Genomic DNA, 25,496 nt, shown 5'->3' with positions numbered 1-25,496 from the left:
TTAATTCTGGTTAGCCACATATAATCAATCAACTCAACTATTGTTATTGTCAGCAAAATCCATCACCTACCTAATTTGCATCTTGCTTCCGGATTCAGTTCACTAAAAAGTGGTGTCAAATAACTTTCAAAACACCTTTTATTCTTGCTTAACTGGAATCTAAGCACAAGACGAGTTAAAGGAAAGCAGTTTAAATATTAACTAAGGCGTTCACTGGCTGATTGAATATTGCCTCATTTGTTCCACTCGTGTCCATCTGCGTTTGGTTCTCAGTAACAGAGGATGGCTGACAAGATCAGTGACAATTTTCTCTTCTAATACAGGTTAATTCACAGGTACAGTGAATGGATTTTCTCTATTCCTAAACATAGCACAATTCTGAGTTTTATTGCACCTGTCAGAATCTAAACTAAGATTAATCAAACTTGTTACTACAGACTTGACCATATGATGTTAATTCGCTGATCTGTTTACTTTTCACAGCAATGTAAAGTCCTATTATTTGTAAACCTCTGATCTGACAATTACAAGCCTATTTTGTTGAAATGTTAAAATTATTACTTTTATGCTGATTCATTATTGGCTTGGATTTTCCTCTGGCCAGTCATTATTTCAATAGAGCTGAGAGTTGCATATGGGTCTCTGTGGAATCCCCATTGTAGCAGACTCTGAAGGAATTGCCCAGGAAACTGAATATTCTGCTGGAATATTCTTCCTCAACTAGAACCCTTTGAAGTCTCCATAAAAATCAGAGACTTCAAATGGTTCTGATGAAATTACGTGAAGTAATTACTGAGACAAAGTTAGACTATTAATACATAGTCTAATTTCTGAGAAACTATTCAACAGACCCCCTACCTACCCCACAGTCCCCAATGACACCTCCCACAGACACCTTACAGCTCCCAGCCCTTGACCTGACATTCCCTGGGCCACAACCTCACTTACTCTCCCCCACTGTATGAACCACCCTGACCCCCTCACTCTCTCACTTCACTCCACTGCCGCACCAGATCACAGCCAACTCCCATCTCACTGGACTTGATAGTACACACCGACTGCTGGACTCAACCTGACCCTTCTGTTGCCAGACACAATCCTGAGGCTCCATGCCCAGAGCTGGGCATAATCCTCCCCCATCCAGATCCAACACCTAAACCATCCCCTATCCCTGCTCAACCCAATTTCTCCAACTCATCTGATCTACCCTATCTTGCCACCTTGCACCCACAGAACCCGATCCCTTCCCACTTGGTATCATAATCACATGATATCCTACCTCCTACTTATGTGGCATGCTATCTCTGGAACCCCAAACCTCCCAGCTGTCAGCCTTCCTGGCTGGCATCTTACTCACCTGGCAACTTACGTATCTAGCTTCCTACTCCCAAACCATTTGGAATTCATCTGCTGCCACTCTACACCCTTCCCATCTGGCAGTCTTCCAAGCTGCCATCCTACCTACTTGGCATGCTGTCATCTGTCACCCTATCTCTCCTACCTTCTGGCATTCTAGCTGCCTAACACCCTCACCCCACACTTGCATTATAGACTTACAGTTTGACAGCAGCTGTTAAGTGGCTTAAATTTCAGAATGCACCAGATGACTGCCATGAAAAGAGGGCATGGTTTCCCTTCTTTGACAGATCTCTGCTATGCGAGAACTGACAGAATGGAAGTTCAGTTCTGCATTTCTCAGGGGATCCTGAGCAGAACCTTGCCTCAGAAATGTGGAACTCCCTCTTTGTGAAAAAGGAGCAGATTGGTAATCTACATAAAATTGTCAATCCTCAGAAAATATGGCCTAATAGATTCTCTAGGTTAATAATCTCGAACAAGTTTCTGAAAATTGGCCTGCGTAATAGCTAGAACCATCTGCTGTTCCAGATTTTCAAAATTGTTACCATAGCTATTTGCAATACCTGACACTTTGAAACAATTATGATCTCAAATATTAAATAAGTGATTGTTTATTGGATAATTTATTTCTCAGATAATTTATTCAGCTGATTCCTACAGATCAAGAAATCTGAAGTTTATTCCTGATCAGTGTGATGTTAGAGTGTAATTTAGGAAGGAGAAAATCAGCAGAGGTTTCCAATCTTGGCTGTAATCTAGCTCTTACCACTGGAGCTTTAAGTGCAAATTCCACTACACCTGGATCAGGCTTGTCCAATGAATAATACTTTACTCTAGATGTGCAAATACTGATCATTTAGGGTAAGCACCAGAGGGTGACATCTATGTAACTGCACCCCAGTAAATAATCATTGTGATCAAGAAAAGAAAGGAGAGAATATTGTTGAATAGAGGAAAAAACATAGCAAAAACTTATATATTACTGTTTTAATCTTTGATATTGACTGTAAGCAGTTGCTGAAACTATGTTATTGCCACATTATTCTTAAATTTGGAAGAATAATTCTTAAACCTATCTGGTTCACTGATGTTGTTCAGAGAAGGAAATCCTTCACTGTCACCTGAGATACCCAAAATGTGACTCCAGAGCCACAACAATGTGGTTAACCCCCATCAGCCCTCTGAAATGGTCTAGCAAGTCGATCAGTTGTAACAATTGTTACCAAGACTCAACAAAGAAATAGAGAGGCTCTACAAATCTCCCCTTCCTCAATGATGGAAGAGCCCAGCACATCAGTGCAAAAGATAAGGCTGAAGCATTCACAGAAGTCTTCAGCCAGAAGTGCTGAGTGGATAATGCATCTCAGACTTCAACAGTGATTCTCAGTATTACAGATGCCAGTCTTCAGCCAATTCGATTCAATCCACTTGATATCAAGAAATGATTGGAGGCACAGGATACTAAAAGGCCTGACAACATTCTGGAAGTGGTATTGAAGCCTTGTGCTCCAGAATTTGCCACATTCCTAGCCAAGTGGTTCTACTACAGTTAGAACATGCATACCAATCTGACAATGTGCAAAGTTGCCCAGGTATGCCTTTACACAAAAGGTAGGAGAAGTCCAACCCAGCCAATTACCACACCATTAGGTTACTCTTGGTCATAAGTAAAGTGATGAAAGGTATCATCAACAATGCTATCAAGCAGCATCTGCTCAGCAATAACCTGTTCAGTAACACCCAGTTTAGATCCTGCCAGGACCATTCAGCTCATGGTCTCATTACAGCCTTAGGTTCAAATATGGATAAAAGAGCTTAATTCCTGAGGTGAGAGTGAAAGCCTTTGCAATCAAGGCTGCATTTGACTGAGTGTGGCATCAAGGAACCCTAGCAAAATTGGAGTTAATGGTTATCAGGTGGCAAATTCTCCAGTGGTTGGTGTTATGTCTAAGACATGGGAAGATGGTTGTGATTGTTGGAAGTCAATCATCTCAGCCCCAGGACATCTCTACGGGAGTTCCTCAGAGCGGTGTCCTAGGTCCAACCATCTTCAGCTGCTTCATCAATGATCTTTCCTCTGTCATAAGGTCAGAAATGGGGATTTTGCTAATGACTGCATAACGTTCAGCACCATTCGCAATTCTTCAAATATGAAGTAGTCTTAGTTCAAATGCAACAAGATCGGGACAGTGTCCAAGCTTAGGCTAGCAAGTGGCAAGTGACATTTGCACCACACAAATGCCAGGCTATGATCATCTGGTCAGGCAGCATCAGGTGCTGCCTGACCTGCTGCGCTTTTCCAGCAACACATTTTTAAGCTCTGATCTCCAGCATCTGCAGTCCTCACTTTCTCCAGGCTATGATCATCTCCAATAAGAGACAATCTAACTACTGCCCTTTGACATTCAATGTTGTTACCATCATTAAATCCCCCACTATCAACATGCTGGGGATTACCATTGACTCTGTAGGACTTGCCATATAAATACAATCCCTTCAAGAGCAGGGCAGAGAGTACTCACCTTCTAATTTCCCAAAGGCTGTTCATCATCTACAAGGCACAAGTCAGGCATGTAATGGAATACTCCCCACTTGCCTGAATGAGTGTAACCTTGATAACACGTAAACAGCTTGACACATCCAGCACAAAGTAGCTCCCTTGGTTGGTCCCACATCCACAAACCTCCACTCTCTCCACCACCAATTGCAGTTACTGCAATGTGTAGTATGTACAATATGCAATGCACAAATTCAGCAATGATCCTTTGAGAGAACCTTCCAAATTCACAACCATTTCCATCTAGAAGGACAAGGGCAGCATATACATAGGAACACCAATACCTGCAAGTTCCTCTCTAAGCCACTCACCAGCCTGACTTGAAAACATATCACTGTTCCTTCATTGTCACTAGTTCAAAATCCTTGAATTCCCTTCCTGAGGGCATTGTGGTCAATCTAAGAACATGGACTGCAGTGTATAAAGAAGGCAGCTCACCACCACCTTCTCAAGGGAAGTAGGGAGAGGCAATAAATGCTGGCCAACCATCTACACCTACATTCCACAGGAGAATAAATAAAAGGAAGTTTGATGGTCTTGCTAATATTTGAGTTACCTCAAGCCACAGTTCAAAAAAGTAAAGTATTATTAATGTGACAAATTCTGTTTTATATTTTAACTTCATGTTCAGAGTCGAGGACTGCACCTCTTGTATATTTTAAGGAAATCAAATATTTAGCAAAGATCCTTGTCTTGGTACCAAAATATAAATGATCAGGTGAGCTGTGCATTGTGTAAGCTGCTAAGTCAGATGTCTGATTGGTTGTATTAAATTGTACTAAATAGGATTTGGTAAGTTAAAAGAAAGCAAATCCTTTGAAAAAAAACAAAGTATGATGAAGTTTGTAACTTCTAATAAATAGTCAAAATTATCCTTTCAACCATGTGATATTTTCCTATTTTGATCATAAAAAGGATGAAAATTTTAAAGGCAAGATGTTGTTTGACCAGGCACCAATGTACAGGAGAACAGGACTTGCTTTGAGTTAAGACACGGGCAGCACAGAATTGGATGACGTCAAGTTTACAAAGGGTAGAATATTGGAAACCAGCCAGGAATGTGTTGGAATATTCAAATCTAGATGAAATAAAGGCAAAAATGAGCAGGGAAACAGAGACAGGCTGAAGTCAAGCAATGGAAATGCAAATAGAAGGTCTTAGTGATGGAGCAAATATGAGTTTGAAAAGTCTTCTTGGGATCAAAATAAACACCCAGGTTGTGAGGAAGCTGTTTAATGTCAGACTGTGTTATCAGAAAGAGGGATGGAGTTGGGAGGTAGGAAATGGAATTTGGAGCAAGGACTGGAAATAGTTATTTTAATTTGCTCAATACTTCCAAATATTCGAAATAAATATTTGCTCATCCAGTCGTGGATGTTAGTTAAGCAGTCTGATAAATTAACAGCCGTGGAGCTGTCAGGCAAGGTGAAAGTGAGCTAGAGCTTGGTATTGTCACCACACAAGGGAAAACCGTCTCTGTATTTTTCAGTGATGTCACCAAGAGGGAGTATGGAGGTGAGAAGTAAGAGATGGGGAAGGGGGCTCAGAGATCATGTTATATGGATAGGATATATGGATAGAAACACATGCATTACATGTGTGTCTCTAGCGATAGTTAGACGGATAAGAGTGGAACCACATAGGAGCTGGATGACAATGGAGAGGTGTTGGAGGAGGATGGTGTGCTTCAACCCAGTTCATGACAGATTTCGTGTCCGGGTTGCAAAGAGTGAGACAAGAATGATTACCTGTGATACAGTCACATAGGGTGTCATCTTACATGAGAGCCACTTTGATTCCATTTAAATTAGTTTATTATGCCAGTTTATTTTAACCCAGAAAAGTAAGGTCGGTGTTAAATTCTAGAGATTAGGTTGTGTTCTGCGCTCGTGGCTCGTGAAATCTTTCATGAGCTGAATATAATGAAATCCTTTTCAACGCTGCAGTAAAAACTAAGAACAGATTGACCTTGTTACAAAGTGCTTCAAGTGCCTTGATTGATCTTAGCCTCACCTGCAGCATATTCTTTCTGCCCACATAGCCTGACGAAGAGAAATTTTCATGCAAGCACTAGAGGAGGAAGTAAAATGTCGACGCCTAAAGAGGATACAAAATATGACATTTTGCTATCTGCAGAAGGCATTTATGCCACTATCCTGTTTTAAATCTTTTCTTCAATTCCATATCAATCAATTCATTAAGATTGGCATATGTTTTTCCCCAGTTTCATTTACAAATATGCCATAATCTACAAACCTTTCCTGTCTGTAATACAAGTTTTCATTCATGGTACCTGATGAATACAATTCCCAAATTTTGCCAAGATCAATTAAACTTTCTTTTGTAGGTACTGAAAAAAAATTTGCAAACCTGCACCCATAGAGTGAAAGTGTGTGATGAGTGGTGGACAATGCAATTTTAGCTCAACTTCAGTTATGAATCAGCTATAGATACAGATAAAGCTTTTCTAGAGAGTTTGGTGAGTAGCACATTTGATCGAAAAGTGCGCAAACACTGGTATGGTTTTGTTATCAATGTGAAACCAAATGCAATCTCTGTTTAGTTCCAGCATTGCTTTAAAATTTTTCATACATTCAATGGCGTATCAGATAAAAGCTGTTAGCAAGGTCATATAGAGTAGAGTAGCTTTTTATTAATGTTTTAATAGGTTTTTATTAAACTGTCAAAGTTTTGATACAATACAGGTATAGAATCAGTTGAATGTGTTACGCTATATTATTCTTTTGGTACAGAATGCAATTGGCTTCCAATTATATATCTTTGTGCACATACCTGTTAGTTTTAGCATGGTGTGCACCACACATCAGCTCTACATTTCTGGTTTGAAATGCACTAGTTTCAGTGAAAAATGATCATCATACTTATTATTGTGTTTATAAAATAATAAAAAATATTATTATGACTTTTGTGATTATTACTAGGTGTAACACAAGCTTTCTGTACAGTGGCAATACAGTGAAAAAAAGGACAATTTGTCAGAATTTGTGTGAATATGTGAAAGGCAATAATCTCCACAAAGAATTGACCAGTTCACCTGTGGTCATTAATGGGGTTATGACAAATGTTTCACTTAAGTGAGGGGACATTAATGTGCTTATAAACTCCAAAGGAGGAAACCAGTTTACTGTGAGCTGCAGGTGACTGGCATTTAATGCTTAGAAGACTTTGGGAGTATATGCATACGTTTTGCAAAACTAAACATATAAAAAATGACATCTTTTTAATCTTTTATTTAATTCACATAAATATTCTCTAGTCTTTTATCTTTAACTAATTCTAATTGACATCATTCAGTACATTTGAATTAATATCCAAATGTAGGTTGCTAGCACCCAATTCAACATTACTGCAGTACAATTAATTCAATATTAACATATTCTAAGTTTCTTCAATTGAATCTTGAAATTACTAAAGCTGCTTACTCAAGTTGAACATGAAATGCTAGCCTTGCTGTCTCATTCAACCCAGATCTGACTTCAACACCACAACCTGTACATCATTCTTCATTACCATTATCAATATATGCAATCAGGTCCTAAGTGCTTGCTGACTATCCAATATTCAAATAAGCATATTTTCAGCATTAGTCATAGGATGATGGTATGAGTAAATACCCTATGTTATATACTCTTCCCTAATCAAGGGGTATTTTGATCTTCCTGGTCTGTATGCTTTTTTTCACTAGTTAGAATTATCCACAGAGATGTTAATTGCTTGGAACTGCTATACTGCTGCTTTTCGTTTTCCTTGTCAACTGCTATATTGAATCCACATCTGGTGGAATAAGAAACATATAATAGAAAAGGTTGTGTTGCAAATGTTCCTTCAACAAACCAGATATGAAACATGTTCTGGAGAAATGTTACATAGCCTTGCTTTTCCCTACCATATATGTTAAGGAGATAGGTAGTCACCTCAGCTATATGAAGTATATTATAATTTCACAATTGAAATTCCTCTATAACTTTTCTTCATATCCTGCTTAGGACCATAAGTGTGCATCATTTCAAGATTTTTGATTCTCTGAGTGACCCATGATGATTAAAGATTGAAAATATTGAGTAATCCTTGCCTGGCACGCAGACTAGGCAACTTGCAAATATTATATGAATGCAGCGTAACCAGTTATTTCTGCATTAAACTATCAGAAATGTTTTCTTGAAAAATCCTTTATTGTTGGCGAATGTCAATGCCAATGGACATGATCTATTTGGATTTCCAGAAGGCCAAATAAGATGAGTCCATGGTATTAGGGGAAAGGTACTGGCATGGATAGAGGATTGGCTGTCTGGCAGAAAACAGAGACTCGCGATAAAGAGATGGCAGGTGGTGACTAATGGAGTTGTGTAGGGATCATTGCCCAGAATTATTCAAGTTGTATATTCATGATCTGGAAAACGGAACTGAGAGCATTGTTGCTAGGTTCGCACATGACACAGAGATAGATAGGGGTAAAGGTAATAATGGGGAAGTGGGAAGGTTGCAGAAGGACTTGGATAGATTGGGAGAATAGGCAAAGAAGTCCCAGATGGAATACAATGTGAAGAAAATGTGAGGTTATGCAATTTTAGAGGCATTGACAGTTGAGAGGAAGATTAGAGGCATTGACAGTTTTCTAAACAGGAAAAGGTGTTGAAAATCTGAAGCACAAAGGGAGTTGGGAGTCTTTGTTCAGGTTTATCTTAAGGTTAACATGCAGTTAGGAAGACAAATGCAATATTAGTATTCATTTCAAGAGAGCGAGAGTACAAGAACAGGGATGTAATGCTGTGATGGTATAAGGCTCTGGTCAGACCACATGTGGAATATGGTCAGCAGTTTTGAGCCCTGTATGTTAGGAACAATATGTTAGAGTTGGAGGGGGCCCATACACGGTTTAAGAGAATAATCCCAGGGATGAAGAGCTTGTTATATGGAGAGGTTGAGGACTGTGGGTCTGTACTCTATGGAGGTTAGAAGGATGAGGGGGGATCTCATTGAAACTTACAGAATACGAGAGGCCTGGATAGAGTGGATTTGGAGAAGATATTTCCACTGGTAGGAGAGACTAGGAGCAGATGGAATAGCTTCACAATGAAGGATCGACCTTTTAGAAGGGAGCTGAGGAGGAATTTCTTCAGTCAGACGATGGTAAATCTATGGAACTCATTGCTGCCGCAGGCTGTGGAGGCCAATTTATTGAATATCTTTAAGACAGGGATAGATAGGTTTTTGATAGTAACAGAATCAGAGTTAAGAGTAGAAGGCAGGAGAATGGAATTGAGAATTATGTTAGTCATGATCGAATATTGGAACTGACTCCATGTCTGAATGGCCTAATTTTACTACTATTTCTTATGATCTTATGGCCTTTTCCAAAATACACAGGGTGTCAAGTATATTAAAATTCAAAAAGCCTCAGGGACCATGGCACTTCAATATTTTTCTTTGCTCTTTTGGCACATGTTTATATTTACTTCAATTTGCAATGGCCAACACAATATTCTCTTTGTAGTGTTTTACTGGAGGTAAAACTATTCAGGATATGTTGTTGTCCAAAGAACTTAAATCTGATAATTACTCAAAACATTTCCACTTTTAATAATTTTAGATCATAATATATTCATCCAGTTTTAAAAGTAGAAAGTAAACATAGCACTGTATAAAAGTGCTTGAGAAATTTGGCAGGCCTGGCAGCATCTGTGGAGAAAGAAACAAAGTTAACATTTTGAATCCAATATGACTCTTTTTCTGAACTGAGGGAGGGCTTAAAAATAATAGCCGGTTTGTAGTGGACAAAGGAAGAGGAAGAGTTAATGGAACAGATAGAAAGGGTATCCAGAGCAAAAGACAAAAGGAGTACAAAGGGTAGTAGAGGAGGAATATAGATGAAGAATAGCTGTGAATTTGTTCATGATAGGTGTGAATACTGGAAGGTAGGTCAACTTTGTTGACAGCAAATCCATGAAAACAAAATACTGGAGGTGGAAGGGGTTGTATTAAAAATGGAGGTCTGCGTTCATGCTATGAAGGTGTTGAACACAAAGTTGAGTCCTGAAGACTACAATGTATCTGAATAGAAAATGAGGTGCTTTGCTGGGCCATAGATTGGAGGAACAGTGATTTTGAACTGCAAATACAGTGAAGGAAGTAAAAATAAATCGTTACTTCACCTGGAATATTTATTTAGGATCTCAGACAATAAGGAGAAGAGAAGAAGTAAAAGGACAAGGGTTACACCTTCTGAAGTTGTATGGGAAGATGCAATGGTGGGATTGAGGAAGTTATAAGCTGACAGAGGAGTAGACCAGGCTGGAACAGAGGGAATAGTGCCTATACAATGCTGAAAAGAAGGGAAGGGAGATGTGTTTTTGGTGATGGCATCCTGCTGGAGGTAACGAAAATGGTGCAGGATGATTCTCTGAAGCCTGAGGCTGGTAAGTGGAAAGTGAGGATGGGGGGAGCCCTATAATTATTCTAGGAGGGAAGAGAATGGATGAGGGCAGAATTGCAGGAAATGGGTTGGACATGACTGAGGGTCCTGTCAACTATAATGGCAAAGAGTTCTTGTTTGAAGAAAAAGGAGGTTTGTCAGGGAACCTCTGTGAAATGTAACATCATCAGAACAGATGCAGTAAAGACAGAGGAACCCAGAAAATGGAATGGAGTCCTTACAGGAAATAGGGTGTAAGGAAGTGTAGTCAAAGTAACTGTGGAAGTTGGTGGGTTTGTAATGGATATTATCAGGCAGTCTGTGCCCAGAAATGCAAACAGAAAATCAAGCAATGGAATGGAAGAATCATAGATGGACCAAGTGGAGATGAGAAAAGAATGTAAATTGGCAGCAAAATTGATGTAATTTTCCAATTTTGGATGAGACAAGGAGGTAGCATGAATAATGTCAATGATATATTGGAGAAAGAGATTAGGTAAGGGTCCCGAACAGGACTGGAGAAAGGAGTTTCCAATTACCCCATAAAGACACAGGGATAACTGAGATGCACATGGGTATCCATAGCCACACCTTTGATGTGGAGAATGTTAGTTGGGTGGAAAGAGAAATTGTTCAAAGTGAAGGCTTTCTTTATGTCACTTGAGAAAATAGTGAAACAGGTCAATTAGCTGAAGGAAAACTGGACATTGCTCATGAAAAGCAAGTTGACAGGTAGAACCCTTGAAATTTGTGTTTCAATGAAAGAGGGGTTTCTTTGGATCATGACACTGTCAAAAATGCTATTCTGGGTGTACATGTGTTAGTTCCTAAAGCAGACAGGCAATAGCTTCAAAGTTTGAGGTAACACCCTGGACAAACCTACTTTGAATTTGAAAGGGTTAGACAAAGTAATTTTGATATGAAAGTAAAGAATTAAGGCCATATATGAAGCTCTCAGAGAGATCATTGTCTTCGAAGAATTTATAAACTCACTACCTTTTCTTCTAAGAACATATGTTAAGGCTGGAAGGCTGCAATTGTGAGACAGGCACTAGAAACTGTTGATGATTATGAGCTGTTTCATAAAATTGAACCACTCTCCATCACCTTCATAAATTCAGTAAGGATAGAAAATGAAAAGAGTGAAAAGATAGCCTGTCGATGGAGTTGACTTACATCTGGAAAAGAATTTCAATGGAGTCAAGATCACTCATAGTCAAGAAAAATCCAAATGAGGTTAAAGAGACAGAAAGGTTGTGGAAACAACTTCCTAGTACTTTTCCATTGTATGCAGTGACCATAGCAAGGGCTAAATATAGTCCATCACCAGAGGTCAAAGTTATATCACAGTTAGATATTATAGAGTAACCGAAACTTTATTTAATCAAAGGGATAATTCAAAAGAATTTTTTGGCATATCTTCACTACTTAAGGCTCAGAAAGCAGATCCAGAGTTAAACAAGTTGACACAGTCAGCTCACACTAAAGCTGAGGCTGAAAGAGTTCGAGAGTGACTTTATATTAAACAGAGTGATGATGAACAAATGGAGAGATCCTCAATGAGGAATGGAATGTTGTTTATCAGATAGTAGTATCACCCAAACATCATGAGGAGATCTTACAATAAGCAATAAAGTTGCCAGGGCAGGACATATAGGAAAACCCAAAACTCAAGCATAAGTAAGTAGATATGTGGGGAAAAAGTTTCACCTTCATGTCTTAAGAATGATTTTCTGAAGCAGGAATGCTAGCGTATATATTTGGACACAGATGTTAAGAGTTTTTATCTTAAATTAACATTGTTTTACTTTGGTTTAAAAGACTGAGTGCACAGATAACATCATTCTCTCTTTCTAAGAAATACTTTTTATTGAGAAAATAGCAGAAAAGTTTGAGTCAAATTATTGATTGGAAAATTTTGTAAGCTTTGTTTTATGCAGTTGTACATGTCTCATATGTAAAACATGTGAAAGTAGGATCACAGCTGTTACATCTTCTAAAATGTAAAAACAAGAAAGTAAGTTAAGAATTTAGGAAAAAAATGACCAGAAGTTGTTTGAATACTGCCTGATATACTGTATGACATACTGGATGGACGTTTCATGTTTTGTTGTCTATCTGTCACATATCTGGTCATGAAAAGTATTTAAAAATGGTGTTTTATTGCTTTCAAGGATAGAGGTGTTTAAGAGACTGCATCTTTTGTTTTTGAACGATCAACTGGAAATGAGAAAAACGGACACAGCCTTTAAAAAGGACAGACTGTACAAAGATGTTTGCAGCTTGAAAAACCCAGTGAAGTTAATAGATGTAAGTGAAACAAAGTTACTTCTTGGGGGCATTGAATACAGATAAATTGTCACCAGTTTGTCTTCAGGAAAGCTCAACATAGAAACAATCTCCTGATCAGTCAGGTTGCAGTTTAACATATTCTGAGGGGAGTAAAAGGGAATGGAGCAAGCAGAGATCCAGAAGCCATCTGCACCAATCTTTCTCTTCCCTCTGTCTCTGTAAAGTTTCATTCAAAAGAACAGAAAAACCACATTTGCAGATGGTGAAAGAAGTAATAATGAAACCCAAAGTCAGAAATACTCCAGGTCCAACCAAACCATCAGTGAAGATAGACTGGTCTTCACTGTGGAGATGCCAGTCTCCAGCTAATTTGATTCTTTCCACATGATATCTAGCAATAGTTGGCGGCACTAGATGCCACAAAGGCTATGGACACTGACAACATTCAGGCAATAGTACTGAAGGCTTGCGCTCCAGATCCTGCCGCCTCTCCTAACCACGCTGTTCCAATACAGTTACAACACTGGCATCTACCCGACAGTGTGGAAAATTGCACACATTTGTCCTGCACACAAAAAGCGGGACAAATCCAACCTGACCACTTATTACCCCATTAGTCTACGCTTGATCATCAACAAAGTGATGGAAGGTATCATCAACAGTGCTATCAAGTAGCGCCTGCTCAGCAATACTCTGCTCAGTGACACCCAGTTTGGATTCTGCCTGGGACAATCAGCTCCTGACCTAGTTTCTTGGATCAGATATAGATAAAAGTGCTAAATTTCTGAGGTGAGAGTGACAGCTCTAGACATCAAGGTTGCATTCAACTGAGTGTGACATCAAGGAGCACTAGCAAAACTGGAATCAATGGGTCTAAGGGGGCAAACTCTCCAGTGGTTGGAGTCATATCTGGCACATAGGAAAATGGTCATGGTTGTTAGAGGTCAGTCATTTCAACACCAGGACATTTCTGCAGGAGTTGCTCAGGGCAGTGTCCAAGGCCCTAATCATCTTCAGCTGTTTCATGAATGGCCTTACCTCCATCATAAGGTCAAAAGTGAGGATGTTCGCCGATGATTGCACAATGTTCAGCATCATTTGGGACTCCTCAGCCACTGAAGAAGTCCATGTTCAAATGCAACAAGACCTGGACAATGTCCAGATTTGGGCTGACAAGTGCCAAGTAACATTCACACTATCTCCAATAAGAGACAATCTAACCAAGACCTTGATGTTTAATGGTGTTACGATCACTGAATCCCTCCCCCTGCCCCCCCCCCCCCATCAAAATCCTGGGGAGCTTACTATTAAACCAAAACTCAACTCGACATAAACAAAGTGGCTGCAAGAGCAGGTCAGAGGCTAGAAATAGTGTGGTGAGTAACTTATCTCCTGACTCCCCAAAGCCTATCCACTATCTACAAGACACAAGTCAGAAGTGTGATGGAATATTCCCTATGTGCCTGGATGGATGCAGCTCTAACAACATTCAAGAAGCTTCACACCATCCAGCACAAAGCAGCCTGTTTGATTAGCACCACATCCGCAAACATTCATTCCCTGAACCACCAATGCCCAGTAGCAGCAGTGTATAGTATCTACTGCAGAAATTCACCAAAGATCCTGAGACAGCACCTTGCAAACACACAACCACTTCCATCTAGAATGACAAGGACAGCAAATACATGGGAACACTGCCACCTGCAAGTCCCCTTCAAACCACTCACCATCTTGACTTGGAAATATATTGCTAGTTCTTCACTGTTGCTGGGTCAAAATCCTGGATTTCTCTCCCTGAGGGCATTGTGGGTCAACCTACAGTATCTGGACCACAGTGCTTCAAAAAGACAGCTCACCACCATCTTCTCAAGGGCAACTAGGGACAGGCAATAAATGCTGACCAGCCAGTGATGCCCACATTCCAAGAATGATTTTAAAAAATTAAAATCACTGAAAATTCAAGAGGATTTTATGATCAGTTTTGTGCTTTGGACTGGTGATGCAGATCTGTGTATTTCTGACTTTTTTTTTCCTTTATTGAGATTTTTGATAGTTTCATTAGATCAGATCTGTGACGACTCCAAGAGTAGTGGGGTTTGATTTCAAGTGTATTGCCCCAGTGAGTTATGACACTTTTGCTATCATTCATACATGAGAGCAAAACATCATCAGACTGATAATCACTGCCAATGGGTATTATCAGAATGGAAATCCAACCATTAGTCCAGTACGTAATTGGAGGTTGAATATAATCTTTCAGTATGCCTCTTTGGTATCGATGTCCAATTAAAATATATCCATTTGACCAGAAATTATTGTTGATTCTCACATTCAAAGTGACACATTTAACCAAAAAAGATAAATAAAATACTCACAGAAGTTTATGAATTAGGGGCAGAAACAGGCCAGTTCTCCCTCAAACCTGTCCTACCACCCAAGATCATGTCTGATTCATTTGTATTCCAAGTTCCACATTTCCATCTATCACTGATAACAATTGATTCCTTGCCTAAAAAAATGTATATACCTCCTCCTCAAAAAGTATTCAATGATCCCCACCTCCACTGCTTTCTGAGACAGAAAATTCCCAAGTTGCACAACCTTCTGAGATGAAAAATACTACCCTCTTTTTCTAAAAGGGTAACAACTAATTTTAAAACTGTACCTTGGTTCTGGACTCACCCATAAAAGGAAACAAAAATTCCATGTCCACCCTGCCAAAACCAGACGGGATCTTATACCTATCAATCAAACCAATTCTTGTTGTTCTGAAGTCAATTGAAAATAAACCCAGTTTTTCAACCTTTCATCATTAGACAACTGGCTTATTCCAGGTTTTAATCTAGTAAACTTCCTCTGAACTGCCTTTAGTAGCATTATATCCTTCCTTGATTAAGGTGACCAAAACTGCACATGTTCTTGAGATGTGTTCTCACGAATGTGAAATGTGAGGAAGAAAATTTGCAGTACTCTTTATTTAAAGAGGTATACATATAAATTCATGCAGAGTTGTAATATAGAATTTTGAAACTACAGTACAGGATTAGTTAAGTCCAAATGTATGAGAAGCATTCATTCATATCACCAAACCTTAGTTTTAAAACACAACATTTATAATTCACGACCTATTTCTTACAATATTATTTTAACAGAATAACTCCAAAGGAGACAGAGTGTACTTATAAAATCCAGTTATCTTCAGATTTGTGAAATACACATCTGCGTCTGGATTTAGTTACTGGGGTCCATAAATGCAGATTTTCTTTTATCTTCAAGACCTTCTCTCTCCATATATTGATAGGGTCTTGTCATCTTTGTTGATTGGCTGCCATAATCTCTCATTTATCTTTATTAGTATTCATTTTTATATGAAATTAACCTTGATAATACAACAATTGATTGTTCAATCCTTTTCTTATTCTTATTTTGAGCACACATACTCACATAATTTGTTTCTAAATACTGTTAAAATCTTTATTTAAATACATTCCTTGCAACCATTTCATGCTTTCAAATTCTAAGTTTTGATTTCTAAATTAAAGAATTTAAGAAAGTTTAATATTAATTTTTAGAATAAACCACTTTATTAAAAACATACCTAATGTAAACTTGTTTAAAATGGGTCTTTTATAATAGAGCTGTTGATTATTGTTAATCTTTGAAATATATGTAAAATTGAACTGAAAGGTTGAATTGTTTATCTGTTTTAATGGCTGGTATCCAATTACATTGCTATGGCATACATATCTTTTATCATTAGTACATTGTGACCTTGGAATACATAGTTTCTAGATTTACCTTGTAACATAAAGTTTCTCTTTACACTAATCAAGGTTATAATTGCTATAATTAAAACAATTAGTAGGACAACAACTAATTTGTATAATATTGTCCTAACTTGTGCTGGTGTCCCAGTTGTTTGGTGAACGTTGTACCAATGTCCCATAACATTTTTAAGTTCTGCATTTTGTTGTTCCATAATAAAAAGAGTGAATTGAAAGATTTAATTTTTTGAATTAAATCTTTCAGATCTTCAGCAATAAATGGAAATCATATCTAAATCTACAACGATATTAGCGTCATAAAGATGTACAACACAGAAACAGCTCCTTTGGCCCAACTCGTCCATGCCGACCAGATATCATAACTCAAGCTAGTCCCATTTGCCAGCACTTAGCCCATATCCCTCTAAACCCTTCCTATTCATATACCCATCCAGATGCCTTTTAAAAGCTGTAATTGTATTAGCCTCCACCACTTCCTAGTGGCAGCTCATTCCATACATGCACCACCCTCTGCATGAAAAAGTTGCCCCTTAGGTCCCTTTGATATCTTACCCCCTCACCCTAAACTTACGCTCTCTAGTTCTGGACTCCTCCATCCCAAGTAAAATACCTTATCTGTTTATTCTATCCATGCCCCTCATGACTTTATAAGCTTCTATATGGTCACCCCCTCAGCCGCCAACGCTCCAGGGAAAACAGCCTGGAAAGGGAAAACGCTCCAGCCTATTCAGCCTTCCCTTGTAGCTCAAATACACCAACTCTGGCAACATCCTTGTAAATCTTTTCTGAACCCTTTCAAGTTTCGCAACATCCCAGAGACTAGAATTGCATGCAATATTCCAAAAGTGACCTAACTTATGTCCTGTACAGCCACAACATGGCCTCCCAACTCATCTCCTCAATACTCTGACCAATAAAGGGAAGCACCAAACGCCTTCTTCACTGTCCTATCTGCCTGTGACTCCACTTTCAAGGAACTATGAACCTGCACTCCAAGGTCTCTTTGTTCAGCAACACTCCCTAGGACCTGACCATTAAGTGTATAAGTCCTGCTAAGATTTGCTTTTCCAAAATGCAGCACCTCACATTTATCTAAATAAATGTCCAACTGCCACTCCTTAGTCCATTGGCCCATCTGATCAAGATTCCATTGTAATCTGAGGTAACCTTCTTCACTATCCACAATGCCTCCAATTTTGGTATAATTCACCAACTTACTAAGTATACCTCCTATGTTCATTCTGAAATCATTTATATAAATGACGAAGAGTAATGGACCCAGCATCGATCCTTGTGGTAATCTAATTGATTCTTTAAATCATCTTAAACTCTGATGTTTAATGACTGATGATTGGATATGTTATCCAAAACTTGTGTTCCTATCTGGACAGATATGGCATGGGGTGAAATATAAAGTTCCTAAATTAATGGGGCAGGTTAAATGTTTGAATTCCCGATGAGTGGTATTAACACAATATTTGCCTTTCCCTGTGGAAGCAGAATATACAGAAAATTCTCTTCCTCTTGTTACCATTATTGTAGAACTAAATCCTTTTTAAACCCATGTAAACCCGTATGCTAAATTTTTAAAAAACAAACAGGCAAATAAAGGCATTTTCGCTTTATGTACAACGTTTCAAATTAGGAGCAACCCAAGTAACTCCATTTATCAAGACTATTAAACATCGCGCTCTTGGTATTGGAGAATATGACCTAGACTCGCCACCCCAATGTTTTCAATTGTAAAAAGGGGATTGGACTTTTCATTGTCTTTCAACAAAGAGTCACACGTGACAAGGTCTATGAAACTGTAGGGGTGTAATCTCCTTTGTCCATTAAAAATATTACCTGTTTCACAAGTTAGTTCTATGTTTACTCTCTGTTTTGCACTGAACTAGGTGTAAGGGATTAAAATCATCTACCTGATACAAATATAATTACAGAATCATTTTCACTGCATCATTTAAGCCAATATAATGTCACTAAATTAAGTAAAAATCTATTTTACACTGTTTGGTGCATAATCTTCTATGTATATTCCCTCATGCGTTTGAAGGGTGATTGTATTCGTTTCTTGGTAAAATTCCTGATAGCCTGCCAGTGTTTTTTTTTGTTAGAGATTACAAACAAAATCTCAATAGCTGTGTTACAGGTTTTAGTGTTTATTGTGCTCTTAAATATTAAACCAGGTTGCTGCTTGTCATGATCGAAAACTGTGGCGCAGGAAAAATATAATAGATCAGGCAGCATCCGAGGAGCTGGAGAGTCGCATTTCAGGCAGAAGGGGAAGGCAAAGGGTTGATGCATGTGGGGGGTGATGGTGATAATTCAGAGGGGAGGGTCGAGCGGATAGGTGGGAAGGAAGATGGACAGGAGGACTGTCAAGATGGCAGTGCCAGGTTGGAGGGTTGGATCTGGGATGAGCTGGGGGGAGGGGAAATAAGGAAACTGGTGAGGTCGATGTTGATGCCAAGTGGTTGGAGGGTCCCAAAGCGGAAAATGAGGCGTTCTTCCTCCAGTCATCGGGTGGCTAAGATTTGGTGCTGGAGGAGGCCCAGGACTTGCATGTCCTTGGCGGAGTGGGAGGGGGAGTTGAAGTGTCGAGTGGTGGGGTTGTTTGGTGCATGTGTCCCAGAGATGTTCCCTGAAATATTCACCCCCACCCCCATCCTCCTATTTATCTCTCAGCCCCCTTCCCCAACCCACATTCCTGATGAAGGGCTTATGCCCAAAATGTCAACTCTCCTGCTCCTCGGATGCTGCCTGACCTGCTGTGCTTTTCCAGCACCACACTTTTCAACTCTGATCTCCAGCATCTGCAGTCCTCACTTTCTCTCCTGCTTGTCATCATGAAAATGCTGGTAAAAGTAACATATTCTCAAACAATAAACTGTCAAATGTTAACAAACTAATTAATAGAACTCAAGTGAATTGACCTAGGTAAACACTCCTGTTCAGTGTATCATTGCACTTAAAAGTAAGAAGATTCCATACATTATGTTGATACTATAAATCTGTAGACTGAAACAATGGCGCAGATTGTATTTTGGCCAGACAGGCATTATTCCAGTGTAGCTGGGAGTTGAACAAAGTGATCTGGGTTAGCTTACAGATAACAACAAGGGCATTGGCAGAGCAGCAGAAATGAAAGGATGAATGCAGCCACCCTGAGAAAAGTCACCAACTTTGTGATCCATAGAGACATTGTTACTGCCTTGGGGTAGCACCTCATTCATCCAGTAACTTGTCATAGGACAAATCGGCAATCCTTTTGCACACTGATATTAATATGTACACTAGGTCATGCGAAGGCACGACATGAATGCTCGAGGGGAATCAATTGCTTTTTTATGCAATTCTCCATGATTGAATTTCTAAGTTTGGTTTGAAATGTTTATTCACTGATGCTTTCGCTTTTGTATTGTGGCCAAGTGACTATCATGTGAGTAGCAGAGGGAAAGCAGGTTTGGGACTGTTGGCCTGTCATCTTACACTTCAGGTGCTGATCCAAGTTCCTTTTAAATGATTTGAGGGTTTTTGCCTCAACTACCAAACTGGACACCATCCTCGGACTGAACAATGCTTTTCCTCATGTCCCCTCAAATCCTTCCATAAGTCACTTCCAATCTGTGCGATCTGCTGATTGACACTCTGCTAATGGAAATAGGCTTTCCCTGTCCACTTCATCCAAGCTCCTTATTACTTTGTATAGTTTGATTAAGTCATCCATCAGTCTCCTCTATTATAAGGAAAACAACATGAGCCTATCCAATTTTCTCTTCTACCTGCAATTTTAAAGCCATAACATTATTCTTGTAAATCTCCTTTGTATTCTCTTGACAGCAATTATATCCCTCCTGTAATGTGATTACCAGATCTATACACAAAACTCTAGCTGTGGTCTAACCTGTGTCTTATATAGTTCCAGCATTCATCCCTCCTCTTGTACTCAATACCCTGTCCAATGAAGGAATGTATCCCACCTCATCTACCCATCTTGCCAACTTCAGGGGACCTATGGACATACATTCCAAAGGTTTCTCATTTCCTCTGTCTCTCTCAATAACTTCTGATTTATTATGTATTCTCTTGCTTTGTTGACCTCTTCCAAATATATAACCTTGCACATCTTTGAATTGAATTCTCATCCACTCTTCCACTCTCACAACCAAACCATTGATCTTGATATTGTCAGAAAACATTACATGAAGTAGTTTTTCTGTTCTGAAGAAGGGCCACTAGATCCAAAACGTTAACTCTGATTTCTCTTCACAGATGCTGCCAGACCTGCTGAGCTTTTCCAGCAATTTCTGTTTTTATTTCGAGTTTTGAGCCCTTAACTGACTGCAATTTGAGTAATTGTAGCATAGCATTAATACGTGCATTCTCCATGGTAATGCTTTTACAAACCAGAGTCCACTTTCTAACCAAGCAGTATTCTCCTCACCCACAGTATAAATGTTATGTTATTCTTCCTTGTTTTGGTGTTTTGTGTGTTGTCCTGGTGAGTGCTGATGGGAGGCTTCTAGGGGTGAGGGCGAAGGTGCAATGGTTTCAGAACTCCGTGGAGATGGAAATAGGCTGTGGAGATGCATGGGTTTCTTCTAACTGAACTGCAGATCTCAGGATGATGTAGTTGGTACCCCAGGGCATCGGAGGGTGCGGTGTTTAATTCAGCAATAGTTAAACTCAAAGTCCCCTGATGGCAGTGTTTGAAACTTAACTGTCACTGTCCTGTGGCTTTGGGGAAAGTTCAGGCAAAACCTAACTTCAGATCTGTTGAAACATTACTGCCCTCAAGTGGCTGTCTGGTCCTGGCTTTACTGCTCCTCAGGTTTTCAACCATATGAAGCATCTCCCTGTGTTGTCTATTTGGGACAAGGCTCTCGTTAGCTTAACCTCTCACTCAGTTGGCGAGAACATGAGGTTCTTCTCATCTCATCCTGCTCTCTGAACTTTCTCTTACCCTTGTAATTCTGGAGAGAACTCATCTGGCTACATTTTCACTGCGTCTACCTCAATTGTTGCAATCTCTTTCCCTGGCTATCTCTTGACTCTGACTGAGTGAGGCATCCTATTCACAATCTGTCCATTTGTGTGGGAACCCTCCAGGCTTCCGTTTAACTCGGCTGTGAAGGGGTTTTCCAGTACAACCTCAGGTATCCTCCATTCAACTCTCAGTTTCTATACGATCTGCCACGACTCCTAAGCATTTTTGTGGTCTGAGTTCAGCCTTTTTAATTTCTGAAATTTTAACCCAGGTTAAACAATTTTGGATGCTTTGTCCCCTGCAGGACCATTTAAACTTGTCCAACTTTCTGCAAAACGTTTCTGACGCACTTCTTTCTGAGTCACGCCAGTTCTGGAAGGTAAACTCCTTTAACCTTGACAGGCTCCAGCTTGGCTGCTTGACTTCCTTTGTGGCCTGGACCATTTCAGGTTACTATGACTCAATTGGTGGCCAGTGTATTCCTGAATGGGACAGTTATCACTGTCACCAGTATCTTTGGAATGATATCTCTGATTCCAGGTCCTGAGACTAAACCACATATTGCAGGTAAACATAGTTACAAGGAACAGATGTGCATTCTTCACTCACTTCCCTCAGCATGTCCTTGGCTTTCAGAGCAGGGGCAAGGTTTAAAATCCTCCCTGACGTTAAGGATTGGATAATCCCAGTTTCTCTGAGTAAAGCTTGTTTGTTTTTTGGGGAGGGATACAGGGACATTAATCTCACCAGGATAAAACTCCCCCAGCTTTCAGGAGTTTCCTGAGCAAGTCACACATAAGAAAATCTCTCACAAGTGGCTAGATTATGTTCCCCCTGCTGGGCTCTCTCTCTCAGGACTGGTTATTGGACTTTCACCATTCCATTTTAACCTGCAGCATTCCTGAAGGAATGCTCCACTTTACTGCAGTGGAAACACATTAGTCTCTCAGGATTCTTCTTTCAGGTTTGGACGGACTTTGCATACCCTCATGTGTACTCACTTTGCTGGTAGCTGTCTTTACTGAGGCGGGGATTGAACCCGGGTCTCTGGCGCTGTGAGGCAGCAGTGCTAACCACTGTGCCACCGTGCCGTCCACCAAGATTCTTCTTTCAGGTTTGGACGAACTTTGCATACCCTCATGTGTACTCACTTTGCTGGTAGCTGTCTTTATTTCTGTCTTTGTCTTCTTATTAACCCAATGACTTTGGGAGTGGTTCTGAAAAAGTCAGCCTCAGCTGCTTCTTTCAGGATGAGCTCAAAACTATTACCAATGGCTGTGGTTTCTCTAGCTTTGAGAACTCTCTGCTCCTTCAAATGCATTCCTCAGTTATGAGGTAGTCAATTCTTAAATTCTTCCAGCTGCATCATTGCAAGTATTTCATCAAGATCCACTGCATTTTTATGGAGTGGACTCACCAGTCAAAAGAAATATGCTTTCGTCTTTTTGAATTCCAGACAGCTCTGAAAGGGTTTGTTTTGAATATTCCTGAATTGCTGATGATGTACCTCCAGGACCAACTGATACATAATAAGAATGGCAGCTTCTGTCTTCTGAGAATCAGTGGACATTTCAGGGGTCAATATGGAACAGAGCTCTTAAACCTTCCTTGCTAACTGACTCGGAATAACAAGGAGCCATATTACTTGCAACATCGCTACTACCATTCCATAAGTAGTGGAAAAAAACTTCATATCACCATGTTTCAATTTAGGAACACACTTAATGTAATTAAATATATTTAATGTATTGCTCGGTTCTGGGTAGGGAGATATAGACTGTTATCACATGAATAGGGGTTTTCATGAGCAGTTTCAGTCTGAACCCATTCTTTCTGAGCCTGTAAATATATTTCCAGCTTTTGCAGGTGAAAAGTTCTTTCATTCTTCGTCTCCCTCTCTTCTTCCTCTCTCTCTTCCTTCTCCTCCTCTCTCTTTAAACTCATAGAGTGATTGAGATATACAGCAAGGAAACAGATCCTTCCATCCAACTAATCCACGCCAGCCAGCATCTTAAATTAATCCAGTCCCATTTGCCAGCATTTGGCCCATATCCCTTCTTATTCATGTATCCATCCAGATGCCTTTTAAATGTTGTAATTGTACCAGCCTCCACCACTTCATCTGGCAGCTCATTCCGTACTCTCATCACCCTCTGCATGAAAAAGTTGCCTCTTAGGTCCCTTTTAAATCTTGCCCCCTCACCCTAAACCTATGCCCTCTCATTTTGGACTCCCCCACCTCAGGAAAAAGACCTTGTTTATTTACCCTATCCATCCCCCTCATGATTTTATAAACCTCTGTAACCTCAGCCTCCAATGCTCCAGGGAAAATAGCCCCAGCTTATTCAGCCTCTCCCTATAGCTCAAACCCTCCAACCCTGGCAACATCCTTGTAAATCTTTTCTGAACTCTTTCAAGTTTCAAAACATCCTTCCTAAAGCAGGGAAACCAGAATTACACACAGTACTCCAATAGTGGTCTAGCTAATGTCCTGTACAGCTGCAACATGACCTCCTAGTTTCTATACTCAAGCACTGACCAATAAAGGCAAGCAGACCAAACGCCTTCTTCACTATCACTTTCAGGGAACTATGCACCTGTACTCTAAGGTCTCTTTGTTCAGCAACGCTCCCGAGGACCTTACCATTAAGTGTATAAGCCCTGCCCTGATTTGCCTTTCCAAAATGCAGCACCTCACATTTATCTAAATTAAACTCCATCTGCCACTCCTCGGCCCATTAGCCCATCTAATCAAGATCCCGTTGTATGCTGAGGTAATCTTCTTCGCTGTCCACTACACCTCAATTTTGGTGTCATCTGCAAACTTACTAACCATACATCCCTGTTGCAAGCTGTATTTGAAGTTTTTCCATGTCGAGTTGGTTGACAGGATGTTGATTAGCTTTTAGTTCTAACTCCTTATCTACTTGCTCTAATTATGGATTGCATCCTGGGTGCTGAGCCAACATTTTAAGAATTGAATGCCATTTTGCCTTGTTGGACAGTTTCACTTAGAACCTTCCTAGCTACAGCCCTCAACTGGTCTGTGCTCAGCAACAATGACTTAAAAAGAGGGAGAAAGTGGGGTATGAAAGAAAGCTTGCCATTAATATTCAAACAGAAAGTAAAAGAGTTTGCACAAGTTTTTAATTAGGAAAAGAGAAAAGAATTAGAAAAACTACTAGTGATACTCGAGAGCAGTGGATCCTAATCCTGGCAGTACACACCATGCTTCAGTGAGACATACAATTCCAAAGGACACCAATCTTCTGCTGAATTGATTCCTCATAAATGTCGTATTTACTTACATTTATTACGGTTATGATCTCACGAGAGAGTTTTGCAATATAGCGCATACCAGAACGATGAAATGCATTAATGTTTCAAATTCCCCGGCAACAACACACCATCTTCAATTGTGAACAGAGGCATATTTTCAAAATTGACTCAACTCACCTAGTTCGAACTATTTATGAGCAATGGATCAGAGCAAAACATAATGGAGAGTATATTACAATTTACTGGGTTAATGGGAACCCTGGGCCTGTTAATGTGCACAGATCCAGGGAGGAATTGATGAAAGATCCAGCTGCACACCTTGCTCCATTATCAAGTGCTCCCTTCTGCTGTTTTTCACATATGCCAGTGTTGAAAATGCTCACTTGCAGAGGTTTGTTGTTGCAAACAACAAGAGTACAGCAATAGCAGGGTTGGAAATTGTCGGTTAGTTGTACAGCCAAAACCATTACAAAGACACCTCTCTAAACTTCAGCTTCATTGTGCAATCCATCTGTTGCTCTGCATATTTCTCTTTTTTCTTTCAATGTCAGTTTTTGATGAATTGGAAGACAGCGAAAAAAACAGGTCACATATCGAGTCATAGCTGAAAATGTGTTGCTGGAAAAGCGCAGCAGGTCAGGCAACATCCAAGGAGCAGGAGAATCGACATTTCGGGCATGAGCACTTCTTCAGGAATGAGGAAAGTGTGCCAAGCAGGCTAAGATAAAAGGTAGGGAGGAGGGACTTGGGGGAGGGGCGTTGGAAATGTGATAGGTGGAAGGAGGTTAAGGTGAGGGTGAT

At 39.8% G+C, this 25,496-nt stretch overlaps 1 protein-coding gene across 3 annotated transcripts in view; it reads left to right on the top strand.

The window, feature by feature from the left end:
* The first annotated feature begins 238 nt into the window (after nt 1-238).
* The window catches only part of syt19 (synaptotagmin XIX), a 77,802-nt gene continuing 52,544 nt past the window's right edge, over nt 239-25,496 (top strand). Inside the window, exons 1-2 of one of the 3 annotated variants that reach the window (XM_043705926.1) lie at nt 239-335; nt 12,524-12,659. The gene's annotated coding sequence lies outside the window, so the exon portion shown is untranslated. The remainder of the gene's footprint in view (nt 336-12,523; nt 12,660-25,496) is intronic. The other 2 variants (XM_043705927.1, XM_043705928.1) reach the window with 2 other exon arrangements.

This window comes from Chiloscyllium plagiosum, chromosome 16 (assembly GCF_004010195.1).
Source record: "Chiloscyllium plagiosum isolate BGI_BamShark_2017 chromosome 16, ASM401019v2, whole genome shotgun sequence".
Classification (NCBI taxonomy): domain Eukaryota; kingdom Metazoa; phylum Chordata; class Chondrichthyes; order Orectolobiformes; family Hemiscylliidae; genus Chiloscyllium; species Chiloscyllium plagiosum.
This window is presented reverse-complemented; position numbering and strand designations above follow the sequence as displayed.